The 25556-nt window shown below is 42.7% G+C and overlaps 1 protein-coding gene across 3 annotated transcripts in view; it reads right to left on the minus strand.

The window, feature by feature from the left end:
* LOC307161636 (uncharacterized protein) overlaps positions 1-25556 on the minus strand; it is a 125791-nt gene that overhangs the window by 46936 nt on the left and 53299 nt on the right. For 2 of the 3 annotated variants that reach the window (XM_079876498.1, XM_079876497.1), the window contains exon 1: positions 4007-4167. The exons of the other annotated variant lie outside the window; for it this stretch is intronic. The gene's annotated coding sequence lies outside the window, so the exon portion shown is untranslated. Of the gene's footprint in view, positions 1-4006; positions 4168-25556 lie in introns of those variants that run through there. 3 annotated transcript variants of the gene reach the window in all.

Raw genomic sequence — 25556 nt, forward strand, 5'->3', positions numbered from 1 at the left:
TAGTGAACGCGCCTATAGAGAGAAATGCACATCATGGATTACATAATCAGAGAGTAGCCTATTTCTTTTCGTTTTAAATTGTTAAAAAGACATTTCAAGCTTTCTTAAGATATATTTCATGTCTGTGAGGCATACGCTGAGTTTTGTTAAGTTAGGATGAGATGCGCTCCAGTTCACGTGCAATGCAAGTGACCGCGCGGGCGCCTCCATGATTATATCGTCTGCTAGGCTATATTTGCTTCTTATTTATTAAATCCAGGCAACTGGTTGATAAAAAAATATTAAAATTAAGATACAATTTATACAAAACGAAATTCGCTTAAAAAAGGCTTTCTACAAAACAAAACTTAATTAAGTGGTCAAAATCATGTCTGACCCACTCCATTCTCTCGAAATAGTGCGCATCCTATCTTACTCGTGTGGTTCACTTTTCATAATCAACAACAGATGAAAAAATAACATTATAATATTTTAACAAATATGAAACTAAAATTAGCTTATTTAATGGCTACAACAGGTAGGCTATAGTAGGACTCTATTTGTACAAATTGCTGCACATTCATTTTATTCTGAATTTTGCACACATAAGTTGAAAGGCATGATAATTTCACTGATAATTGTGCGTGCATTTAATAATTATTATCTTAATGAATAATGTAACAAGGACAAGCATGTAATCTGCGTTGTTTGTTTAGAATGGAATGGATCGCAAATGGATCCGAATGAAGAAACGTACAAAACCATAATAGAAAATGGGTAGCGCCGCGGCTGCAGGGCAGACGCCAGGATGAAGCGTGCAAAGAAAAGTAGTGTGTGGGACCATTTCACCAAAAAGAATGACAGAGATGTAAGTTGCAACTTGTGTGATACAGTGCTATCATCTGAAGCTTATTTACTTTTGTTTAATAAATTCACTTTTTCACTTTAAAGAGTGTTTTTGGTGTTTTGAAGCCTTGGGAGTGAGAGCGGGGACTCCAGGGAGTCTGTTGATTAGATCTCTGTTGATTGTTATGAATGGTTTTAATGCTCTTTGAGTAGAGATTTCACTTAATTCGTAACAGTATTATCAACTGGCTGGAATTTTGAGATCGCAATAGACGTGACGGACTATAATGCGTTAAGAGCTTGCTCAAGTACTGCGGAGCTAAACCATTTATTGCTTTGTAAGTAATCATCAATATTTTAAAATTTATACGATGTTTATTAGGGAGCCAGTGCAGTGTTGACAGAACTGGGCTAATATGGTCATGTATGGGCTAATTTTCTAAGGCCGTTTACACGAGAATGCTCGGGGGTGAAAACGTAAAAATATTTTATCAGATGTGCCTTTCGTTTAGACGGCGACTGCGTTTTTGGGGCTTCAAAACGCAAAAAAGTGAAACCACCCTCCAGAGTGGAAATCTTAAAAACGCTCCACCGGCTCCCAGTGTTTAAATATTACTATTAGGCAGCAAATGCCAGGGCTCTATCATATTGGCAGAGGGGTATTCCTAGTGAAACTTTCTCTGTGGCTGATCCTCTATCTATGGCTTAGGATAGAGACATTTTCTCTTACAACATCTTGTCTCCCAGTTTTACTTTTCTCAAAAGTCTCTCCCTCAACAAAAATAATTGGTACTAATATAATAGTTAAAAATTCAATACGAATATTAAATCAAATAAGGAAACATCTTAAATCTGACGTCTCGATCCTCACACCCATCGCTAACAATCACATGTTTAGACCCTCTCAGCTAGACCGAGGTTTTATTGAATGGAAAAGTAAAGGTCTGATGTCTATTGGGGACCTTTATATAGATGGTAAATTTGCATCTTTTAGCCAATTGCAATCTGCATTTAATCTTCCAAGGTCCGACTTTTTTCGATATCTACAAGTGAGACATTTTGTTCAAACGGTTATTCCACAATTTATTGACAAACCAGAGATTAACACAATTGAGGACACTTTTTTGGTAAATCCAAGCTCTAGACATCAGGTTTCACGCTGTGTTAATTCTTTCCAACTGCCTGTGAACACCAATCATATAAAAGAAGCCTGGACTAGGGATTTTGATGAAGAAGTGTCCGATGAAACCTGGAATGACAGTCTCAAAAAGATCCAAGATTGCTCAATAAATGTGAGACACAGGTTGATTCAGTTAAAAATGGTGCATAGATTGTATTATTCCAAAACGAAGTTGAGTAAAATATACAATTCTATTTCTCCAGTTTGCGACAGATGTAAAATAGAGGAGGGTTCTTTGTCACACATGTTTTGGTTTTGTCACAAACTGTTTAATTTTTGGACTGATATATTTGATTTTTTTTCAAAAGTCTTTCAAAAGGAGGTAAAGCCAGACCATGGTCTCGCAATTCTTGGATCCTCTGAGACATTGAATACTCTTCTAAGATCGCAGCAACGACCTCTATTGATGGGCATGACTCTTGCGAAAAAAACAATACTTCTAAACTGGAAATCTTCAGACTCTCCATCGTTCAAAGCTTGGTTATGTGAATTGTTTCATGTCATACAACTGGAGAGGATACGTTCCTTGGAGTTCCAATCTCATAGGCAATTTCAAACTATATGGCAGCCCTTCTTAGATTTCCTCAAGTCTGAATAGTGTATAATTATTGTTCTCACTGTAATAATTCATCTAGGATTAAGTCTTGTTTATGTTAGTCCAACCCCCCTTGGTTTTGTTTTGTTTTGTTATGGTTGTATTGTTTGGTTTTCTTTGTATTCTTAAATTTGTACACTATGTAAAATGTAAAACACAGAACACACACAGATACAGTCATACGATCTACAGCAAGTGTAAATGTAAATGTATACTGAAATGAATCCCCTTAAAGGTAACGCTATTATTATCAATGTTGAAACCAGTTGTGTACACATTTTTTCAGGATTCTTTGATGAATAGAACGTTCAAAAGAACAGTGTTTATTTGAAATCTTGAATCCGGGACGGGGCATAATTTAATTTTTAATTCATTATTAATTTCTCTGAAATAAAAAACATTTGGAGACTTTTGGGATATTGTAAGTACACAACTGCAGGAAATATAGTGATTTTGGGGATTTATTTTCTTACATATTAAATGAGAACACACACACACAAAAAAAATATATATAATAATAAATAAATAAATATATATACAAACCACTATTGTTATTTAAATTGTTATTCGTACACAACAACATTATGGAAGAAGCTGGATGATCATTTTGCTCATCCAACACATTATAACATGCAACACAACAAATTATATGTTTATTGCATTATGATACTGTAGGCTCAGCCATAAATTCAGCTTTTCTATAATGTCTTATTATGTGTGGGGGTGCTGCTGCTGCTGTACTTATTTGCTTTATATATCCAGATGTATTTCTAATATTCTGACCACCTCATGTAAATAGGGCTGACAAAACAAAACTATGAAGTGCAACATCACATTATTTAACTTTATTACATGGCGTGGCTGAATTCCAATGTAGAATGCGGTCTGTTATTTCTTGATAACAGACCGCTGCGAACTATAACAGACCGTTGCCATGAAAAACAGCGCGTTGCTATGGACGCGGAACGGACTATTTTCTTTGGCGGAAGCAATACAATCGTTTTTAAAACAATAAACGCCCTTTTAAATCAAAAATTTGTGTCAAATTAATTATTTATGTTTTAGGTAGCCATGTAATAAGCGGGATAATGTATAGAGAGGCGGTCGTTATAGCGAATAACAAGCCCTTCAGGCTGTCAAGACCCCGACGCGTCTCGTTCAGCCTGTCTGGCTTGTTATTAACGACCGCCTCTCTATACATTATCCCTTACATGACCTCACGACTGAATTTACACATTCCTGACTGGTAGCGAACATTAGTGTTGGTCACTAAGCTAGCTGCAATTAACTATTATCTTCCAATAAACACAATAAAGCTGGCTACATAGAATAGACTACTGACTAGATTCACGAGAGGACGGCTTAAGTGTTTAAAAGTGAAAAATACAGTAATTTCATCAACTTACCAGCGCGCGTGCTTCGGAAACACTGGAAATGAATGGGGTTCAGTGCTGGAGCTGTCGGTGTTTGCTGGGACTATCGGCTATGCTATCCATAGACAGTAAAAGAAATGGACACAGCGACCCAACGGAGACAAAGTGAAGCCAATTAGAAACTCTTACTTCCTGGGGGTCGAGCGTACTGCGCAGACTCAAACTGAGCTTGACGACGTAGATGTCACGTGAGCAAACCGTCTGTCTTCTAGTAGCTGTGCCGAGATCAATCTGAATCATTACCTTCCGAAACTTGCAGAGACGGAGAGTGTGAATAGGAGATGTCCACGAGCTATGAGCAGGAGAAACTTTTAGTAGGTGTTCTGATTAATTACTGTGTCATTTTGCCTCGACGTCCTCCCGATTGCCCGCGAGCGTCTCCTCCTGTCCATACGGTAATTTCCTACTTTGTGACAGAGAGTCGCGTGGCTATGACGCAATCGTTAGCCTATTTTTTACAAAAATTGCTTCTACGGGGCCATAACGTAAGCTACAAGGTAATGAAGCCTTTTATACATTTTCGTGTTTCTTTAGAAATACATAATGGACAAATGGAGTCTTTAAACGCCTCAGATGTGAAGTTATTCGCTGTCAAAGTGACGCCAAAATGAATGGGAGTCAATGGGATGCTAACAGCAGGTGGGGTTCCGCTAGCCAATGGCGGCGCCCGGGGGTACCTTCAAAATAATAGAAATCCATGCCCCCCTGATGCTATCGGCTGCTCCGCGACACGCGTCACTTCCGCATTCCAAAGTTCCCGCGGCGTTACGTACATGGCCCTGTCCCAAATGGCACACTCCGGACTTGTGGACTTCCTCAGAGTCCACACTTTGGTGACGTCATGTAGTGCAGACCTATAGGGCCCTTGGCGCGAGTCCACGAGGGCGCACTGAGAGGTATTTTTGGGACAGACTCCATCAGCACGCCGGAAATAACGGGCTGTTTTTTTTTTGTTTTTTTTTTTTGCATTACAATATAAATCATTACAATGGAAATAATACAAAACAATGAACATGAACATGTGGGGATACAGAGAAAATGAAAGTAAATAATAACAGTAAAAAAATATTTTTACAATTTATATAAAACTTGTTCTATAATACAGGATATTTTCGAAGCTCTTTTATTGGAGGGGATTTTTTGAAGTGAAGAATAACTGTAAATCATAAGCAAAAAATTTGCAACTAGGTTTGAATTTAAGGTATCTTGCTTTGTGAATATGATATTTACCCATCGTACAGAAAAAGTTTAATATATCATCTAGCTTTTTATTTTCAGAGACATCAGAGTGAAAAATAACCTTACTGACAGAAATATTACAGGCCTGGTTGTTGTTGGACAGGTGAAATCACATGTTTTGCGCTCCAACGTCTTATCTCCATGTCCACTACACAGCCTAATTTTACAGTTCTATATTTTAATATTGTGCATATCACCTGGGCATTAGACAATAGATATATCATGCTTATTTAAATGATGTATACAGTTGTACATAATAATAATGTTCCATTTGAACTAAGATTGCAATTTTAAAACATAATGAAAATGTGCATGAGTTTCAGATTAATTTACAGGTTTCAATATTCATACTATGTTTACATATGACTCAGTAAAGCCCCGACATTCGGTTCTATTTATTTAATGAATCATAATGCGATCGTATTATTAAACGTGCTATTATTATGTTTGAGACATCAACCACTGGTCGATGACCATAATGTTTGTATAAACTGTAGGTAACAACTGGTAAAATGTACATTTAGGTCATAAAAACCGTAATATTTTCTTCTCAGCCATGTCAACAATTATCCGTGAGCTAAATCTCCTCCCATCCGTTGTGTGATTGGCCTTTCGCAAGGATTCCTGGGTAGTTAAAGTGCGTGGAGCCTGCATCTATGCGGGCTTCGCTGAAGACCGCTTCAAGGGTACAAAGGGGGCGCTGCTGAGCACACTTCAGAGTGGTAAAATGCTGAATGGGACGGCCTACGGACTCGTAGACTCGGCGAGCACGCGCAATTCAAGTCCACGAGACCGAAAGTCCACATGAAGTGCGCCATTTGGGACAGGGCCCATGACCGACCGTTCCCTTAGAATTCCACTGGGGGTGATCGCGGGCGAGTGCAGACTGAATGGGAGTCAATGGGGCTAGATGGCTAAATGTGTCTCTTTCACCTGATTGCCTTTGAGAAATCTCAGATTTTATTGTAGATTTTGCAAGTTCAACATCGGTTATAGGTCGAAAGTTGAAGGAACGAGTACTTATTTCTTTTCGATTTCTCACAGGTTGAGTTGTTGTTGCCCATAACACGCTAGCATTCTGCTAATGACGTCAGCATTCTGACGTCATTGACATTTTAAAAGACTTTTTAAAGCAAATAAGTGACTCTAAAAAATCTAACAACCAGCAATGTGTAATTTCTTTGCATCTCCTTTCGAATACAACATTCAAATTACTAGACAAAAAATTATATCCTGAGAAAAGTGGATTTTGAGGGTTTTTCGCCATAGACCTCCATTCATTCTGCACTCGCCTGCAAGCGCCCCCGCATGGACAGAGACGTGTTACTGCAGCCAGTCCAGAAACCGGAAATAAGCAGAGAGTGCCAATTCTCTTCCTATTAGACATTCTCTGACAACACGCTGATTTCACGCAGCCGCCATTTTTAAATCGAAAGCGAGGCTCCGGTGTGAAGAACCCCGGAAGTAAAGATAAACAACAATGCCTTGGACTACCAACCTGAAGCTGCTGCCGCGATTTACACTATTGGATGTTAATATATCCAATATAGGATATTTATACCATGGGCTGTTTAAATACTCGATTCTGATTGGCTGGAAGGTGTGCAGTAAAACCGTTTAATGCACAGGTAGTTCCAGTCAGTTTGATTACAGTTCGAAATTAATCCGCTACATTGGTAACCATAGTAACACAGATACACTTGCAAGCAGAGTGAGAGACGCATATGAAAACGTTTAGGTAGGCTTAAGCAACGAGGGGACTGTAGCTGCTAGACTTTAAAGAAGAGATCGACGCACACAGGTAACGTTAACTCGTGCACGCATCTCTCTCTCTCTCTCTGTTCCTTCTCCTTCAGTTCTCTGTCTCTCTCTTTTAATAATTAATTTAAATAAATGTGAATTCATTCAAATAAAAGCAATCCGATGGCTCTACTTTATTTAAAGCGGACGGAGTGCAAGAACTGACGAGCCTAAACTTAAGAAATAACCGTCATTTTTACACGTCTGTTAAAAAATTACACTGTAAACATCAGTTACAGCTTTAACTTATTTTTAACTTGGCAAATAACCAAGGTATAAGCGGGTGGCTTATACCTTATAAGCGGGTGGCTTATACCTTATAAGCGGGTGGCTTATACCTCCGCTTCGCGTCGGGTGGTTCTTCGCCTCTACGTCGTGCATTAAAATTCTTTAATGCATGGCTAGCCGTGGATTATCCCTTACGTATATAATTCATTACTGCTTCTTTTTTTTTACTTTCTGAATTATATATAAACAAAAATGTTTTCTTTATAATCAGAATCAGAATCAGAAAGAGCTTTATTGCCAAGTGTGCTTGCACCCACAAGGAATTTTTCTTGGTACTGAAGCTTCCAGTGCACATATACAAATACAAATACAAGAAGAAACATAGAAATACAATTCTAAGAATAAAATATATTTAAAAGAATAAAAATAAAAATAGTATAAATAGTAAAAAAGTAGGGTCACAGTTGGGTTTAGTCCGAATAACATTTACATATAATGAACATATTTACAGTATTTGAGTAGTATGAATAATATAAATATAAATATCACCTGAATTAGAGAATATTACACTAGACAGTGGGAGTCTAGTGCATGTTACAGATTATGAACATATTTACAGTATTTTTGTAGTATGAATAATATAGATATAAATATCACCTGAGTTTATTGCACTAGACAGTGGGAGTATTGCACTTACAGGCATATGCTTTGGGGGGCATGTTAAGTGTTCAGGAGGGAAATGGCCTGTGGAAAGAAACTGTTCCTGTGCCTGGATGTTCTTGTGGCCAGTGATCTGTGTCGCCGTCCTGACGGTAACAGTTCAAACAGGAGGTGTCCAGGGTGAGTGGAGTCTGTGATGATTTTACCTGCTCTCTTCCACACTCTGGAAGAGTACAGGTCCTGGAGGGTTGGCAGGGGGGCACCAATAATCCTCTCTGCAGTCCGGACTGTCCGTTGTAGTCTCCTGATGTCCGATTTGGAAGCTGAACCAAACCAGACAGTGATGGAAGTGCTTAAAACAGACTCAATGACGGCTGAGTAGAACTGGATCAGCAGCTCCTGTGGCAGATTGAACTTCTTCAGCTGGCGAAGGAAGTACAGTCTCTGCTGGGCCTTTTTCACAATGGAGTCAATGTGATTTGCCCACTTCAGGTCCTGAGAGATGGTAGAGCCCAGGAACCTGAATGACTCCACTGCTTCCACAGTGCTGTTCATGATGGTGAGAGGGGCGAGTGCTGGGGTGTTTCTCCTGAAGTCCACGATCATCTCCACTGTTTTGAGTGTGTTCAGCTCAAGGTTGTTATAACTGCACCAGACAGCCAACTGTTCAACCCCCAGTCTGTAAGCAGACTCGTCACCATTTTGGATGAGACCGATGACAGTGGTGTCGTCTGCAAATTTCAGGAGCTTGACAGAAGGGTCTTTAGAAGTGCAGTCATTAGTGTACAGGGAGAAGAGCAGTGGGGAGAGAACGCACCCTTGGGGGGCGCCAGTGCTGATGGTGAGGGTCCTGGATGTGAGTTTCCCCAGTCTCACTCGCTGCTGCCGGTCCGTCAGGAAGCTGGAGATCCACTGACAGATGGAGGATGGCATGGAGAGCTGAGTCAGTTTGGCTGTGAGAAGATCAGGGATGATGGTATTGAAGGCCGAACTGAAGTCCACGAATAAGATCCGTGCATAAGTCCCAGGTCTGTCAAGATGTTGCAGGATATAGTGCAGTCCCATGTTGACTGCATCGTCCACAGACCTGTTTGCTCTGTAAGCAAACTGAAGGGGATCCAGCAGGGGTCCAGTGATGTCCTTCAGATAGGCCAACACCAGTCTTTCAAACGACTTCATGACCACAGATGTGAGAGCGACAGGTCTATAGTCATTAAGTCCAGTGATTTTAGTTTTTTTGGGAACCGGAATGATAGTGGAGCGTTTGAAGCAGCAGGGAACTTCACACTGCTCCAATGATCTGTTGAAGATCTGTGTGAAGACTGGGGCCAGTTGGTCAGCGCAAGCTTTTAGACAAGCAGATGAGATGCCGTCTGGGCCTGAAGCTTTCCTAGTCTTCTGTTTTTTGAAGACTCGGCTCACTGAGGAAAGTGAGTCGCTCGCTGAGGAGAGTGAGTCGCTCGCTGAGGAAAGTGAGTCGCTCGCTGAGGAGAGTGAGTCGCTCGCTGAGGAAAGTGAGTCGCTCGCTGAGGAGAGTGAGTCGCTCGCTGAGGAAAGTGAGTCGCTCGCTGAGGAAAGTGAGTCGCTCGCTGAGGAAAGTGAGTCGCTCGCTGTGTGAGGAGAGTGAGTCGTTGCTGAGGAGAGTGAGTCGCTCGCTGAGGAGAGTGAGTCGCTCGCTGAGGAAAGTGAGTCGCTCGCTGAGGAAAGTGAGTCGCTCGCTGAGGAAAGTGAGTCGCTCGCTGAGGAGAGTGAGTCGCTCGCTGAGGAAAGTGAGTCGCTCGCTGAGGAAAGTGAGTCGCTCGCTGAGGAAAGTGAGTCGCTCGCTGTGTGAGGAGAGTGAGTCGTTGCTGAGGAGAGTGAGTCACTCGCTGTGTGAGGAGAGTGAGTCGTTGCTGAGGAGAGTGAGTCGCTCGCTGTGTGAGGAGAGTGAGTCGTTGCTGAGGAGAGTGAGTCGCTCGCTGAGGAGAGTGAGTCGCTCGCTGAGGAAAGTGAGTCGCTCGCTGAGGAGAGTGAGTCGCTCGCTGAGGAGAGTGAGTCGCTCGCTGTGTGAGGAGAGTGAGTCGCTCGCTGAGGAGAGTGAGTCGCTCGCTGAGGAAAGTGAGTCGCTCGCTGAGGAGAGTGAGTCGTTGCTGAGGAGAGTGAGTCACTCGCTGTGTGAGGAGAGTGAGTCGTTGCTGAGGAGAGTGAGTCGCTCGCTGTGTGAGGAGAGTGAGTCGTTGCTGAGGAGAGTGAGTCGCTCGCTGAGGAGAGTGAGTCGCTCGCTGAGGAGAGTGAGTCGCTCGCTGAGGAGAGTGAGTCGCTCGCTGAGGAGAGTGAGTCGCTCGCTGAGGAGAGTGAGTCGCTCGCTGAGGAGAGTGAGTCGCTCGCTGAGGAGAGTGAGTCGCTCGCTGAGGAGAGTGAGTCGCTCGCTGAGGAGAGTGAGTCGCTCGCTGAGGAGAGTGAGTCGCTCGCTGTGTGAGGAGAGTGAGTCGCTCGCTGAGGAGAGTGAGTCGCTCGCTGAGGAGAGTGAGTCGCTCGCTGAGGAGAGTGAGTCGCTCGCTGAGGAGAGTGAGTCGCTCTCTGAGGAGAGTGAGTCGCTCGCTGAGGAAAGTGAGTCGCTCGCTGAGGAAAGTGAGTCGCTCGCTGAGGAAAGTGAGTCGCTCGCTGAGGAAAGTGAGTCGCTCGCTGAGGAAAGTGAGTCGCTCGCTGAGGAGAGTGAGTCGCTCGCTGAGGAAAGTATTGTCGCTCGCTGAGGAGAGTATTGTCGCTCGCTGAGGAGAGTGAGTCGCTCGCTGAGGAAAGTATTGTCGCTCGCTGAGGAGAGTATTGTCGCTCGCTGAGGAGAGTGAGTCGCTCGCTGAGGAAAGTGAGTCGCTCGCTGAGGAAAGTGAGTCGCTCGCTGAGGAGAGTGAGTCGCTCGCTGAGGAAAGTGAGTCGCTCGCTGAGGAGAGTGAGTCGCTCGCTGAGGAAAGTGAGTCGCTCGCTGAGGAAAGTGAGTCGCTCGCTGAGGAGAGTGAGTCGCTCGCTGAGGAGAGTGAGTCGCTCGCTGAGGAAAGTGAGTCGCTCGCTGAGGAAAGTATTGTCGCTCGCTGAGGAGAGTATTGTCGCTCGCTGAGGAGAGTGAGTCGCTCGCTGAGGAGAGTGAGTCGCTCGCTGAGGAAAGTGAGTCGCTCGCTGAGGAAAGTGAGTCGCTCGCTGAGGAAAGTGAGTCGCTCGCTGAGGAGAGTGAGTCGCTCGCTGAGGAGAGTATTGTCGCTCGCTGAGGAGAGTATTGTCGCTCGCTGAGGAGAGTATTGTCGCTCGCTGAGGAGAGTATTGTCGCTCGCTGAGGAGAGTATTGTCGCTCGCTGAGGAGAGTATTGTCGCTCGCTGTGTGAGGAGAGTGAGTCGCTCGCTGAGGAGAGTATTGTCGCTCGCTGAGGAGAGTATTGTCGCTCGCTGAGGAAAGTGAGTCGCTCGCTGAGGAGAGTGAGTCGCTCGCTGAGGAGAGTATTGTCGCTCGCTGAGGAGAGTATTGTCGCTCGCTGTGTGAGGAGAGTGAGTCGCTCGCTGAGGAGAGTATTGTCGCTCGCTGTGTGAGGAGAGTACGTATACAGATCCACCGCTGGCATATCAGTGGGAAAGTGAGTAGCTAGGGGCTATAGTATAGTGACTTCCCACGACAAATCATTAGTCCTATTTTTGAACCTTCCGGCCCGCCATAAGTTTAAAGCCCGTGCAGACCTCTACTGCAGTGAGAGGAGGAGTGAGAAAAGCGCAGGCAAGACGGACAGATCTCTCTTCTCGCAGTGGATCAGACAGACACCTGTGAGATCAAAGATGGATATTGCGGGATTCACGCTCGTGCACAGTGTTGCTAATAAACTGGATGGAATTTAAGTTCTGTTGCTTTTATATGAAAATAAATATAATGAACAAGACACCCAAAGTAGCCTACTTATTCAATTCCATTCCAAATACATGTTTATCAATACAGACATAGGCTATGTGTTTTTTTTCTTTTTTTTTTTTCTTTTTTAATAAAAATTACATTGCATAACCCATAGAGATCGCACTGTCAGATAGTTTGGGAATATTCACACATAACATATACAGATAAAACATGATATCAGAATTTTAAAATCAAACATTTTAAAAGAGAACAATATTTTGCGAGCATTGACAGCGCGTGAAAGGAGAGATGGCGAGGAGGTGGATTTTTGGTTGTGGCACTCACGGAACACTTTTCCCATTCCCTAAAATTCCCTTGTTACGGTCCAGATGGCTCGATTTTTTACATTTCGAGGAAGGAGGGATAACAGAGAGGTCACAGATGTGCTCGAAGCACTTCACGCGTGAATGCTTCAAAAATTGGACAGAACACGAAATGGGGTTTGTGAAATATCTGTCATTAACTGATAACGCGGTCCCGTCAGTGTACACCGTTGGTACCTCACAAAGTTTGACGGTAAGTTGAACTAGCTACAACCAAGCTCTTGAGACGTTGAACATTATACAGGGCTGCCAACATAACTTTCTCATATTATGCTTAATAAACTAAATAAATGTTTAGTGCGCGTGTTTTGGCGCCAACATCACCACTTAAATCAAGACAGAGATTCGACATAACGATCATCTCTTACTCTTTACAAAGGGTAACTTATGTTGAAAAATATAGATCAACTTATTGAAATGAATCATGTCTCATGCAATTGCTCAATTATTTTAAAAATCGACATATAATTGTATACAAGTTGTCAATTTTGATACCAACTGACAGGTTTCCCTGTATAGTTTACAACATTATTTCAGCGAATATTTTTTCCTTGAAAAAAAAATTGTATTGTAGATCCAAATGAATCGATATTGAATCAAGATCAGAATCTCAAGCTTATGAATTGAATCGTAATTCTCAGTCCAAATTGAACTCAAAAGTTGGCAGTCCTCTGCACAATCATCTATTTTGCCCTTGTACCCATATCATAACAAAATGCAATTCCTGTTATACAGCCCGTAACAAGAGACGTGGCCTGTCAATGTCATGCACCATCTTTGAAAAATGTGTCAGTTCAAACGGAAACCCACAAGCAGAAAAGACGGAGTAAAGTTATAGGCTACTAGTAGGGCTTGCATAGACTAGTCGAGTAGTCGATAGATCGACTACTTCAACCACTATTCGACGCTGTCGGAAACAATCGACTACTCGAGCGTCCATTAACCATAAATTAATTAAAAATGACGAACGTCACCAACAGACAACACACGTCAGATGTGTGGAAGTATTTCATCAAGGATGACAAAAATATTGTAATTGGCCAACTCTGCAAGAGGCCGTTCACATATTGCGTCTAAAAACGTGTGGAAAGCGCGCGTGGCCGTGCCGCTGTCTCCTACAAGCGCTTGCGCTCCCGCGGCGTCTGTCGTCGCTATGCAACTGTGACATACTAAAATATGTTAATTTTTTGGTTCTGGCTGAAATCATTTATTTTCTTTAATTTGCTCATTTTAATAGAGCATTATTTGGGTCTGTGAGATCGGGACTTTTATTTTATTTTTTTAAAGTTAAACAAGGACTGGGACTTTTATTCTAAAAAGTGAATTGAGGACTGGGATGGAAGAGCTGTATCGCGCCAGCGCCCTCACAGTTGCTGGAGATTATGTGCGACGCATACACGTTTGCTTCTGTCTCTTCAATTTTTCCTGTTTTCACAGGTATGCCTTTCACAATGACTAAACAATATGCATACAAGTCATGTGAGATCTTTGTGTATGTTCATGTTGTCATTTCATTGTTGTATTTTATGCATTAATGTTCTGGTTGGTGAAAATAGTGAATGTGTGTAGATCGTCCGACATTTTGTGGATGTTGTGATAGCATGTGCTCGTGTAATGCGTTTATTTTGATTCATACAGGCTCCAGTTACCAGGTATAGCGTTCATTCATTAGTTAACTTGTATTAAATTTGTGTTTTGGTTTATTAGAGTTCATGTGTATAAATATCAATGTATTTCTACTGCCAAATGTTTCAAACAGCCATTTCAGTGCAAACGCAGTTAATACTGTTTTATTTCCTGACAATTCAGAGGTAAAAACTAATGTTAATGTAATGTGATGGCAGTGCTGATTTTAAAATCAGTAACTATAATGTTTATGTATGGGTTACATATTTTTCTCAGGTTTCTAGGCCTTACATGTTTAGTCATGTGTTGATTTTATATACATAAAATACCCTTTGGCTCATTCTGAGTAGGTTTAAAAGAGCCATGTGAAAAGCTATAATGTATAATTTTATGTGGAGAGAAAAAAAGGAAAATGTACATGTGAAATGTGCATTGTTGTGATAATAGAGAAAATGAAAGAATGACACTTGTGTACTAATTAGGGAAAAATACTTTATTTGAAAACAATGTGGAAAAAAAACATTGAATAAACAGTTGCTGGAGATTATGTGCGACGCATACACGTTTGCTTCTGTCTCTTCAATTTTTCCTGTTTTCACAGGACTTTCTAATCTGTAAACAAGGCTTTCTGCACGGGGCCTGTAACAGATTTGTGGGGGCTCGTCCGAGATTGACTCCTGATGCCCAGAGAAGTCGATCCATAAAAACTGATCCTGAGGACCAACATAACGTGGACGCTGATGCGGTGATCCAAAAGACAAGGGGACGTCAGTGAGAAGAGGGGTCCCGAGAGCTGGATACTGTGAGAGTGGCTTGAGGGGCTGTGGAAAAGAGGTCATCATGGCTGATCGGGTACGCAAGAGCCTGGTGTGGGACATCAGGAAAAGGCTGCTCAACCTGTCAGCTGTTGAACTGTTTCAAGTTGCCAAAAGCATCGGTCCAGTACCAGAAAGGGACTTATCTGAACTTGACGCGGAAGATCAAGAGGGCTCTCTTGAATACATCAATGCTTTCATGTACAGCACCAACCTGTTAGAATCGGAGGACAGAGGTATGACTGAACTTTTGGTTTTGCAAGGGACTGTGGAGGCTGTTATACAAGAGCATAGTGCTCCAGTGTTCTATCATCATGGTGAAGTTGAGAGTAATGTTAAAGTTGATGTTAATGTAAACCCTGCACCCACTCTATATACACGCACCTCTACAGGCCACATGATCACTGCAGACACTGTACATTTAGAATCACCTAACACTGCAACTGACCTGGGGGGAGCTGGAGGGTTAGATACAGGCCCTAGCACCAATCCTCCTGTCATGCATTCAGATTTCGAAGAGCTGAGCAGGAAACTCCTTCAGTATCTTACACCACATACACAGCATTCCACTCCCAACCCACCCGTGATATACAGTGACACACCTTTGGCTAGTAATAATGTTGAACGTACCTCACAGGGTTTCACTGAGAAGATGGTCTCTTTACGAGATCTCTCCTGCCTGCAACGTCGTGAATTTAAGATACAAGGGGGACAAATTGGTGATTACGCATCTGATATCACATATGCCAGTCTGTGCCGACAAATCGACGATGGAGTCAAAGAGAATGTCAGCGAAGCTGAACTGGTCAGGGGAATATTGCGTGTAATTAAACCAGGTAACTTCAAAGAAATGATTATGAATAAGGAAGATATGACAGTGGAAGAGCTTAAGGGGTTCCTTCAGTCACACCTAGGGGACAAAAGTAGCACAGCGTTATTTCAGGAACTAATGTGTGCAAAACAGATGGAGACTGAAACTCCACAACAGTTTCTGTACAGGGTAATAGGCCTTAAGCAGAAAATACTCTTTGCTATCAAACAGTCTAACACGGATGTGAAGTACAGCCCAGCCACGATCCAAGACGTGTTCCTCCATACTGTATATCAGGGCCTGGGGCACAAGCATAAAGATGTTAGGAGTGAGCTCAAACCCCTGCTGGCTGATCACAGTATCACAGATGAGGCAATCGTGAGAAATGTGATGAAAATCACTAATGATGAAAACGAGCGAGCGCGAAGATTGGGACCGATAACTCGGCCTAAGCAAAACACTGCAAGCTGTGCTCAACTCGAAAGTGATCCAAACAAAGGGGTAAAAGAGACACCTGGTCAGAAAAGTAGGAGTGATCCAATTATGGAACTTACTGCTCGTATTGACGCACTTACCAGTATGGTAGACTCCATGCGACAGTCAACACTGAGGCCACAACCTGAACACACCTGTCAATGTTTTGCAAGAGGTCATCCTCCACAGCAAAGGGCGAGACTCCGTGGTTGCCCCAGATGTGTCGAAGCCGGACAACAGAGCTGCATTCATTGTTTTCTCTGTGGCGAAGAGGGGCACCAGGCTCGAGGATGTCCTGGGAAGCAAAGACTGCAGGGAAACGGGAAACGGTCACTGCCAAGGGACGACCAGTGACCAAACTCCCTATGTCCCAAAGCACTGAGGACCCCATTTCAGGAATTGAACCTCACCTTGTAAAGCTTAAACCCACAAGAATCTCTCCCGGTTGTGAGAATCAAACCCTCAGTGCCAAAGGAATGTATCAGGGTGTGGATGGTCCATTGCCATCCGGAACTAAGAAAGAAACTATTATCAAGTTGATAGGAAAGAAGGCGCTGGCCCAGTGTAATCTCAATGGCCTCGCGGTGACTGCTTTGCTTGATACCGGGGCTCAAGTAAGCATGATTGATCGAACCTGGAAGGACAAATACTTACCCACTGTAGAAGTAAGGCCTCTTGTGGAGCTCATGGGAATGACAGAGAAGTTGGAAGTGTATGCTGTCAATGGAGATCTAATACCCTTTGATGGGTGGGCTGTCATAACTGTCAACTTACAAGGGAACGACAACCCTGACCTCTCAATAAATGTTCCTTTTCTGGTGAGCCACATCCCAATTGAGAGGCCGCTACTCGGCTTTAATGTGGTGGAAGAACTAATTCAGGGCCAACCAGAGCGTCTGGTTCCTACTTTAGTTTCATTGCTCTCCAGTGCAATAGCAGTATCAAGTGAGCAAGCCCAGACCCTGGTTAGTTTTGTACAGACGCCCGAACACAGCGGACAGTGGGGGCGGTTGAGAATAAATCGAGATGGCGTTTTGATACCAGCAGGTCAGGTAGCCTGGGTAAAGTGCAGAGTGCCACCCACAATGGACCAGTCTGGCACAGCAGCCTTGTTTGAGCCAGATGAGGACAATGTGCAGTTGGAGCAGTTGGACCTAGGTGGAGGTCTTTTGGAAGTCAAGAGCTCAGGAAGCCCATACTTCGCAGTCCCTATCGGTAACCATTCTACATGCGACATTACCTTACCTCGCAACACAATCCTAGGATACGTCCATCCTGTTGAAACTGTATTGGAAGCGGACAGATCCACTGAGACAAAGGCAAGTGGGACGAGTCATGAGGCATTGGTGGCAGCGGTGGATGAAAGCTCAGCATTGTGGCACCCACCTGTTGATATTAGCCATCTGAATGAGGATCAGCAAGCAGTGGTTAGGCAAATGCTGAACGAGGAGTCCTCATCCTTTGCCAGGGATGGAAATGATGTTGGCTGCATCCCGAGTCTCCAAATGTCCATCAACCTCAAAGATGACATACCAGTACAACGTGCCTACTCCTCAATACCCAAGCCTTTGTTCAAAGAAGTCAAGGACTATATCCAAGACCTCCTGGCAAAAGGGTGGATTGTGAAATCTAATTCCCCTTACTCCGCCCCTGTAGTCTGTGTTCGAAAAAAGGATGGCTCACTGCGCTTGTGTGTAGACTATCGCCTCCTCAATAAGAAGACGGTACCGGACAGGCACCCTTTGCCGAGGATTCAAGACCTGATTGACACCCTGGGAGGGTATTCTTGGTTTAGCATCCTTGACCAAGGAAAAGCGTACCACCAGGACTTCATAGCCGAGGGTTCTAGACACATGACAGCCTTCATCACTCCATGGGGCCTATATGAGTGGTTAAGAATCCCATTCGGCCTGTCCAATGCACCTGCGGCATTCCAGCGCAGTATGGAGGGGATGCTGGACGATCTCAGAGATGAGTGCTGTGCCCCATACCTTGATGACGTGTTGTGTTATGCCCGGTCATTTGAGGAACATGTAGGAGTAATCCGAAAAGTTCTTCAGACTCTTAGGCACCACGGAGTAAAACTTAGGCCTGAGAAGTGTGAACTCTTCCGTCATGAAGTCCGGTACGTGGGTCGCCTTGTGTCAGCCGAAGGAGTGAGGATAGATCCTCGCGATCTTGAAGCAGTGACCTCACTCAAGAGTAACAAACCTCAGACAGTAGGAGAGGTGAGGAGACTCCTCGGATTCCTCGGATACTATCGGCCATTCCTACAAGACTTTTCACGTGTGGCCAAACCAATTTACGAATTGCTCCAGACTCAGCCGGGGGCAACTATGCATCCGTACAGTCAAAGGAAGAGAAAGTGTCCCCAAATGCCCTCTCGAACACCAGTGGAATGGACCGGTCAGCACCAGAAAACACTCGACCTGCTCATTGACATGCTGGTAAATCCACCGGTCTTGGCTTACCCGGACTTCGACCTCCCATTCGTGCTACACACTGACGCATCAGAAAGGGGACTCGGGGCTATCCTTTATCAGCACCAGGATGGAGGGCTGCGGGTCATCGCCTACGGTTCTAGGACCCTTTCCCCAGCTGAAAAGAACTACAGACTGCATAGTGGGAAGCTGGAGTTCCTTGCATTAAAGTGGGCGGTATGCGAGAAGTTCAGGGACTATTTGTTTTACGCCCCTCACTTTATCATTTACACAGACAATAATCCCTTAACCTATGTTATGAGCACTGCAAAACTAAATGCAGTAGGCCATCGTTGGGTGGGAGAACTGTCAGATTTTCGCTTTGAAATCAAACATCGACCTGGCAAAGCGAACATTGACGCTGACACGCTATCACGCCTCCCTCTTGACATGGAGAAATATGTCACGGAGTGCACGGAGGACCTGTCGGCAGAGGTGATACGAGCGGTCTGGGATGGAACTCATGCTGCTAGGAAGAAGGATGTGGCTTGGATTGCAGCACTCAGTATGGCTCACGAAGGCATGGACCAATTATCCCCTGCCCCCTCATTGCCACCTATAAGCAAGGTCGAACTCGCCAAAGCTCAAAGGGATGATCCAGTGGTCTCTAGGATAATAGAGATGAAAGAGGCGGATGAGGTGCCGGATGAAGACAGGAGGAGAAGTGTGACTGGTCCAGCCAGGAAACTCTTACGAGAATGGAGCAAGCTGTCTTTGCAGGACGGATGCCTAGGCATGTGGCTGGAAGGAAACAGCTCGTCCTGCCGACCAAGTATAGACAACTTGCCCTGGAGTACCTGCATGATAGGATGGGACACCTCGGCCAAGAAAGAGTAATCCACTTAATGAGAGAGAGATTCTACTGGCCCCATATGAAGAGAGAAGTGGAGGAGTATATCACCAAAAGGTGTCCATGCATCAAAGCAAAAAAACCAGTCACTCATGTCCGAGCACCCATGGGATGTATAACTTCCAGCTCGCCATTGGAACTTGTCTGCATCGACTATCTGCACCTGGAGCAGAGTAGGGGAGGATATGAGTACATACTAGTGGTTGTAGATCATTTCACACGATTCGCTCAAGCTTACCCAACGAGAAACAAGTCCGGACGGACAGCGGCTGAACGGTTGTTTAATGACTACATCCCTCGGTTTGGCTATCCAGGGAAGCTACATCATGACCAGGGCAGAGAGTTCGAAAATGAGCTGTTCAGAAATCTCCGACAACTGGCTGGAGTGCGTCATTCAAGAACATCTCCATATCACCCTCAAGGGAACCCAGCTGAGAGATTTAACCGGACGCTCCTGCAGATGCTCCGAACAATGGCTGAGGAAGAAAAAACAAAGTGGAAAGATCACCTACCGCAGATTGTACATGCCTACAATTGCACTCGGCATGAGTCAACTGGGTATTCCCCATTCTACCTGCTGTATGGACGACATCCTCGACTTCCTATTGACTTGATCTTCGGGCTGGTTGAAGAAGACGAGGGGCAAACGCCCAGAGGTTTTGCCGAACAGTGGGCTAGAAAAATGGGTGAGGCATACCATATAGCGAGCGAGAGCAGCAAGCAGGCAAGTGCACGAGGCAAAGCTCAGTACGACCTCAAAGTCAAAGGTGCAGTACTAAGACCTGGAGACAGGGTATTAGTCAGGAACCTCAGTGAGCGTGGAGGCCCGGGAAAACTCAGACCATACTGGGAGAAAACTATCTATGTGGTCAAAGAGCAAGTGGCTGAGAACCCAGTGTATAAGGTGACCCCTGAGAATGGATATAAGAAGGGAGAACGCACTTTACATCGAAACCTGCTGTTGTTGGTAAACGATTTACCTGTGGAAACTCCTTCAGATCTTAGGAAACCTGTGAAGCAGAAGCAAAATGGACAAAAGGACAGAGAAAGACAGAGCAAGGAGCTTACTTACCACGGGGGAGAGGAGACGGACGAGGACGACACTGGAGAGTATTGGTTGAGGATTCCTTCAAGTTGGGCCGAGCCTAGAAGGGAAAATACTTACCGTCCAAGTCCAGAACCAAGTCAGGAGAATCCACTGGTGGAAGTGGAGCCACCAGCGTCTGCAAATGGAGAGCAAGATCAAATACAAGTGCCACTACAAGAAGAATATACTCAAAACAGTAGTCGTTCATTGGATGAACCTGCTCACTGCTCCATACCCTCACAAAGGAGTGAAGAAGATGGTGAAATCGAGAGTCTTTGGATAAATGATACAAGGGACTATCCAGCAGAAGAAGATCCGGTTATACTGAGACGATCTGCACGAGAGAGAAAACCAAAGAACAGGTTCACATATGAGACACTGGGTCAACCTTCGATACAAACTCAGCCTGCACTCCACAGTATAGCAGCTTATACACTACCATACTTACCTGGGTGGACAACACCTTATCCCCTACCACATCCCTTTCAGAGTACACCTTACACTGAAATAAACACATTTACACCTTTCACCTATACAGTGCCAGTATATTGAGCAAAATAAGTGGTATTTTGAACAAAATTTATTGTATTGAATTGTGTGAGTTTCGTAACTGGAGCCTCTTTCATTTTGTCGGGGAGGATGTGACATACTAAAATATGTTAATTTTTTGGTTCTGGCTGAAATCATTTATTTTCTTTAATTTGCTCATTTTAATAGAGCATTATTTGGGTCTGTGAGATCGGGACTTTTATTTTTTTTTAAAAAAGTTAAACAAGGACTGGGACTTTTATTCTAAAAAGTGAATTGAGGACTGGGATGGAAGAGCTGTATCGCGCCAGCGCCCTCACAGTTGCTGGAGATTATGTGCGACGCATACACGTTTGCTTCTGTCTCTTCAATTTTTCCTGTTTTCACAGGTATGCCTTTCACAATGACTAAACAATATGCATACAAGTCATGTGAGATCTTTGTGTATGTTCATGTTGTCATTTCATTGTTGTATTTTATGCATTAATGTTCTGGTTGGTGAAAATAGTGAATGTGTGTAGATCGTCCGACATTTTGTGGATGTTGTGATAGCATGTGCTCGTGTAATGCGTTTATTTTGATTCATACAGGCTCCAGTTACCAGGTATAGCGTTCATTCATTAGTTAACTTGTATTAAATTTGTGTTTTGGTTTATTAGAGTTCATGTGTATAAATATCAATGTATTTCTACTGCCAAATGTTTCAAACAGCCATTTCAGTGCAAACGCAGTTAATACTGTTTTATTTCCTGACAATTCAGAGGTAAAAACTAATGTTAATGTAATGTGATGGCAGTGCTGATTTTAAAATCAGTAACTATAATGTTTATGTATGGGTTACATATTTTTCTCAGGTTTCTAGGCCTTACATGTTTAGTCATGTGTTGATTTTATATACATAAAATACCCTTTGGCTCATTCTGAGTAGGTTTAAAAGAGCCATGTGAAAAGCTATAATGTATAATTTTATGTGGAGAGAAAAAAAGGAAAATGTACATGTGAAATGTGCATTGTTGTGATAATAGAGAAAATGAAAGAATGACACTTGTGTACTAATTAGGGAAAAATACTTTATTTGAAAACAATGTGGAAAAAAACATTGAATAAACAGTTGCTGGAGATTATGTGCGACGCATACACGTTTGCTTCTGTCTCTTCAATTTTTCCTGTTTTCACAGGACTTTCTAATCTGTAAACAAGGCTTTCTGCACGGGGCCTGTAACACAACCAAACTGCGCTCTCCATGATGACGACGAGGAAGTATCATTCAGCAAAGGATTCATTTATTTCTAGCCCTTGCATTAGCTTTACTACTAGATATATTTCTGGAGATGAGAAGGAAAAACCCGCCTGGAAAAACTAGCGCACCATGTTTCTTTCATTATGAGCGCGCTCACCGCGCGCCTACATTTGAAATGACGACCTTGAGCGCGGAAAAGACGCGATATGTGAACGGCCCCTAGAAGCAGACGTCTGAAATGAAAGGAACGGCTATTTATTTGGCTTTAGACTTGTACATGAAAATTTAAAAATGAAATGTCATAATTATAATGTTTTGAGAGTTTACTTATGTAATTGTTGCATTAGGCTATGAATTAATAAATGTTTATTGATAAGATCTAGCTATTTCATTTACAGTAGCATGAACGACGAGTAGTCGAGTAACTCGAGTATTGTTTTGATAAGAAATCGACTAGCAGAAATCAGTAGTCGTGCAACCCCTAGCTACTAGCTATGTTTATCTTCATTGTATTAACTGGTAATAGTCTTCTTGTGTTGTTTCATGTGTTTGATTGTCATATGTGTGTGTTGAAAATTTCAGCTGTTCAGGTGAAGCCTTTAGGCCACTCTGTTGGTGTGAGTGTTGGTACAGGTATTGGAGCTCCGTGTCTCACTTCAACACCAATTAAAAGGCCACGCATGGAAGACACTGTGTTCGATGAGAGCTCAACATACACCTCAAATCAGTGTTCAGATGTCACCTATGAGCCTGACGTCACTCAAGAGAGCATTGAAAAGTAAGTCTAAATGTGGTTATCACTAAAACTTCATACATGTTAAAAAATGTCATGGTATCTAGGTCAGGTTTGAGATGATCAATCAAGATGCCTTGTTAGAAAGTATGATTTGATTTGCTGAGTTATGATTGTCCAGGGTTTGCCAACCACTATACAAAGCCAGGAGATACATGGTGTATGAAGACAATTTGCTACAGCTGTTTCGTAAGTGTCAAGCATGCTGCCATACCTGCACAGTTGATAAATTTGTAAATGGGACATTTGTATCCATCACGCAGGTGATCATAAATTTAGCACTGACAAATTGTTACAAACATAATTTTATTTATTGTATTATTGGCATATTGATACTTTGCAGTCACGTGATATCTGGCGGGCAACAAACGCGGTTAGTACATCCAATCGCACAACAACTATCTGGCATGTCGTGTACACCTCAAAACACCAACTTTTGTATATTAAAACTGGCAACGTCCTGGCAAGATCCTTGATTAGTTTACTGGTTTTCGTTGCTAGAGAATGACGTTCTTGCCCGCCAGCCAGTACAACTGACGTCACGTGCAAAGTATCAATTGTATATTGTTCATATACATTTTATTGCCTCAAAATCGAATAAATCTGTTCACACTGCCTCCAAAAAACAAAGTGGAACAGCCAGCCACACATCCAGAGTACACCAGCTGGGAATTTGCATTTGTCGGCAGCAGTAGCATTCAGTGGGGCTTCATACATACAGATCCACAAGGTTTTGTAAACAAAATAAATTGTATAAATTGGTTATTGTTAAACATTTTTTGTACTTATGTAATGTGATATCTTCCAGGTACTGTCAGCACTCTGTCTGGAATGTATATGTCCCAGGACATTTTTTAATCATCAAAAGACCTTTCTCCAGCCAACAATTTTATGGCACTGGAGGACTGAACAAAACACAATGCTGGAGATGGCAAGGCATTCTGGAAAGGCCGTTGTCTTGGGTGGTGACATGAGAGCTGATTCCCCAGGTTTGTTCATTCTGAGTGAAAAATAAGAACATTCAGTTTCATCTGGTCATTCCAACCACAGTATTATGAAATGTCTGAAGCATTGAAGAATTTTGCATTTTGGAATACACTGTAGAGACATTGGATTAAAATGTTGTTCAATGTGAAAATTTTGGTCAATAAACCAGTAACATCCTAAACTTTTTTCTGTTCTACTCTAATTCCCTGTGAAGGACTCTGTGCCAAGTGTGGAAGCTACACGATGATGAACCTGGAAGAAAACAAGGTGGTGGACATTCAGTTAATCCAGGTAAAAATGCAATTTACTATGGCACTGCAATAATCTATAATGGCATTGTTGTGTATGGCTTTCTCACAATGAGTGTGTATACAAACACAGCAACACTTCGATAACTATCAAAACTTAAAATCATTGTGCATGTAAACATACTCATTGTCTTGGTTTATATTAACTGACAGGATAAAAGTCTAAATGTCGTCTTTTTTTTTTTACATCTCAAAACAAGTCTTTTGTCTGGTAAATTGAGATTTTTTTCATTTCTCAGAGTAATTTCTGGAATCAGCAGGGTTAAGGGTTGGTGCGATCGTCACAGATCGGCATCCTTCGATACAAAAGTATCTGAGGGAGCAGCGACCTGAGATCCAGCATTATTTCGATACTTGGCATGTCTCTAAGGGTAACTGTTTGGCAGCATTTCAGATTAATCAGATATATACACAACAGCAACATAATATCACAACTTGTGACTCAAGTGACAAAAGCACAAATGAAATTGAACTAAGTTATAAGAACTGATAAAAGTATAATATTTTAATTCATTTCATTTTCTGTAATTGCTACTTAAGGTCTCGCCAAGAAGATCGATGCACTAGGGAAAGAGCGTAGTTGTGGAGAGGTTCTGGCCTGGAGGAGAAGTATCATAAACCACCTTTACTGGTGTGCATCCTCTTCCAAGACAGGGGAAGAAGCCGTGGAAAAGTGGAAGTCCATCACCAACCACGTGCAAAATGTGCACCATCACAACAGCGACTTGTTCCCAGTCTGCGCCCACCCACCTCTTGAGATGCGAGCTTGGCTGACACCAAGTAAGGATTTTGTTGATTCCTAATGCTACATGATTAGCCTAGTTTGGTAACAACCATGAAGATAACTATGGCTGGGTTGATAGAGTTTTTATGATTAAATTACTATTTACAAGCTATTGACTCATTTCTAATCTTAATTCAATTTGATATTGAATTTTATTCCCTTTAAATTTTCTATTATGGAAAAAAAATATTTCTTAAATATTGTTTTAAACTATAATACTGAAAAATGCTAAAAACTATAATACTGAAATCTAAAACTAAAATACTGATTCTGCTAAGAGTGAAACGATTGTTTTTTTTTTCTATAAGCCATGACTATAATATTAAAGGTTAAAATTCAAGTGCCATAGTGATATACAGATGCAATGGGATTTAATCATCTATATTGATATTTCCAGCCATAAAAATTACATTACAGTTATATGTTGATAAGGACTCACTGTCTTTATTAGGCACTAAAGCTTGTGAACGGTTTTGCTACCTGATGATAAACCAGCGACTCCTGAAAGACGTGGTAAAACGGAGCCCTCACCATCAGACCTCCTCAGTTAAAGGCTCCCATAGCCTGATATTGAAATTTG

This window comes from Squalius cephalus, assembly GCF_949319135.1.
Source record: "Squalius cephalus genome assembly, chromosome: 7".
NCBI classification, from domain to species: domain Eukaryota; kingdom Metazoa; phylum Chordata; class Actinopteri; order Cypriniformes; family Leuciscidae; genus Squalius; species Squalius cephalus.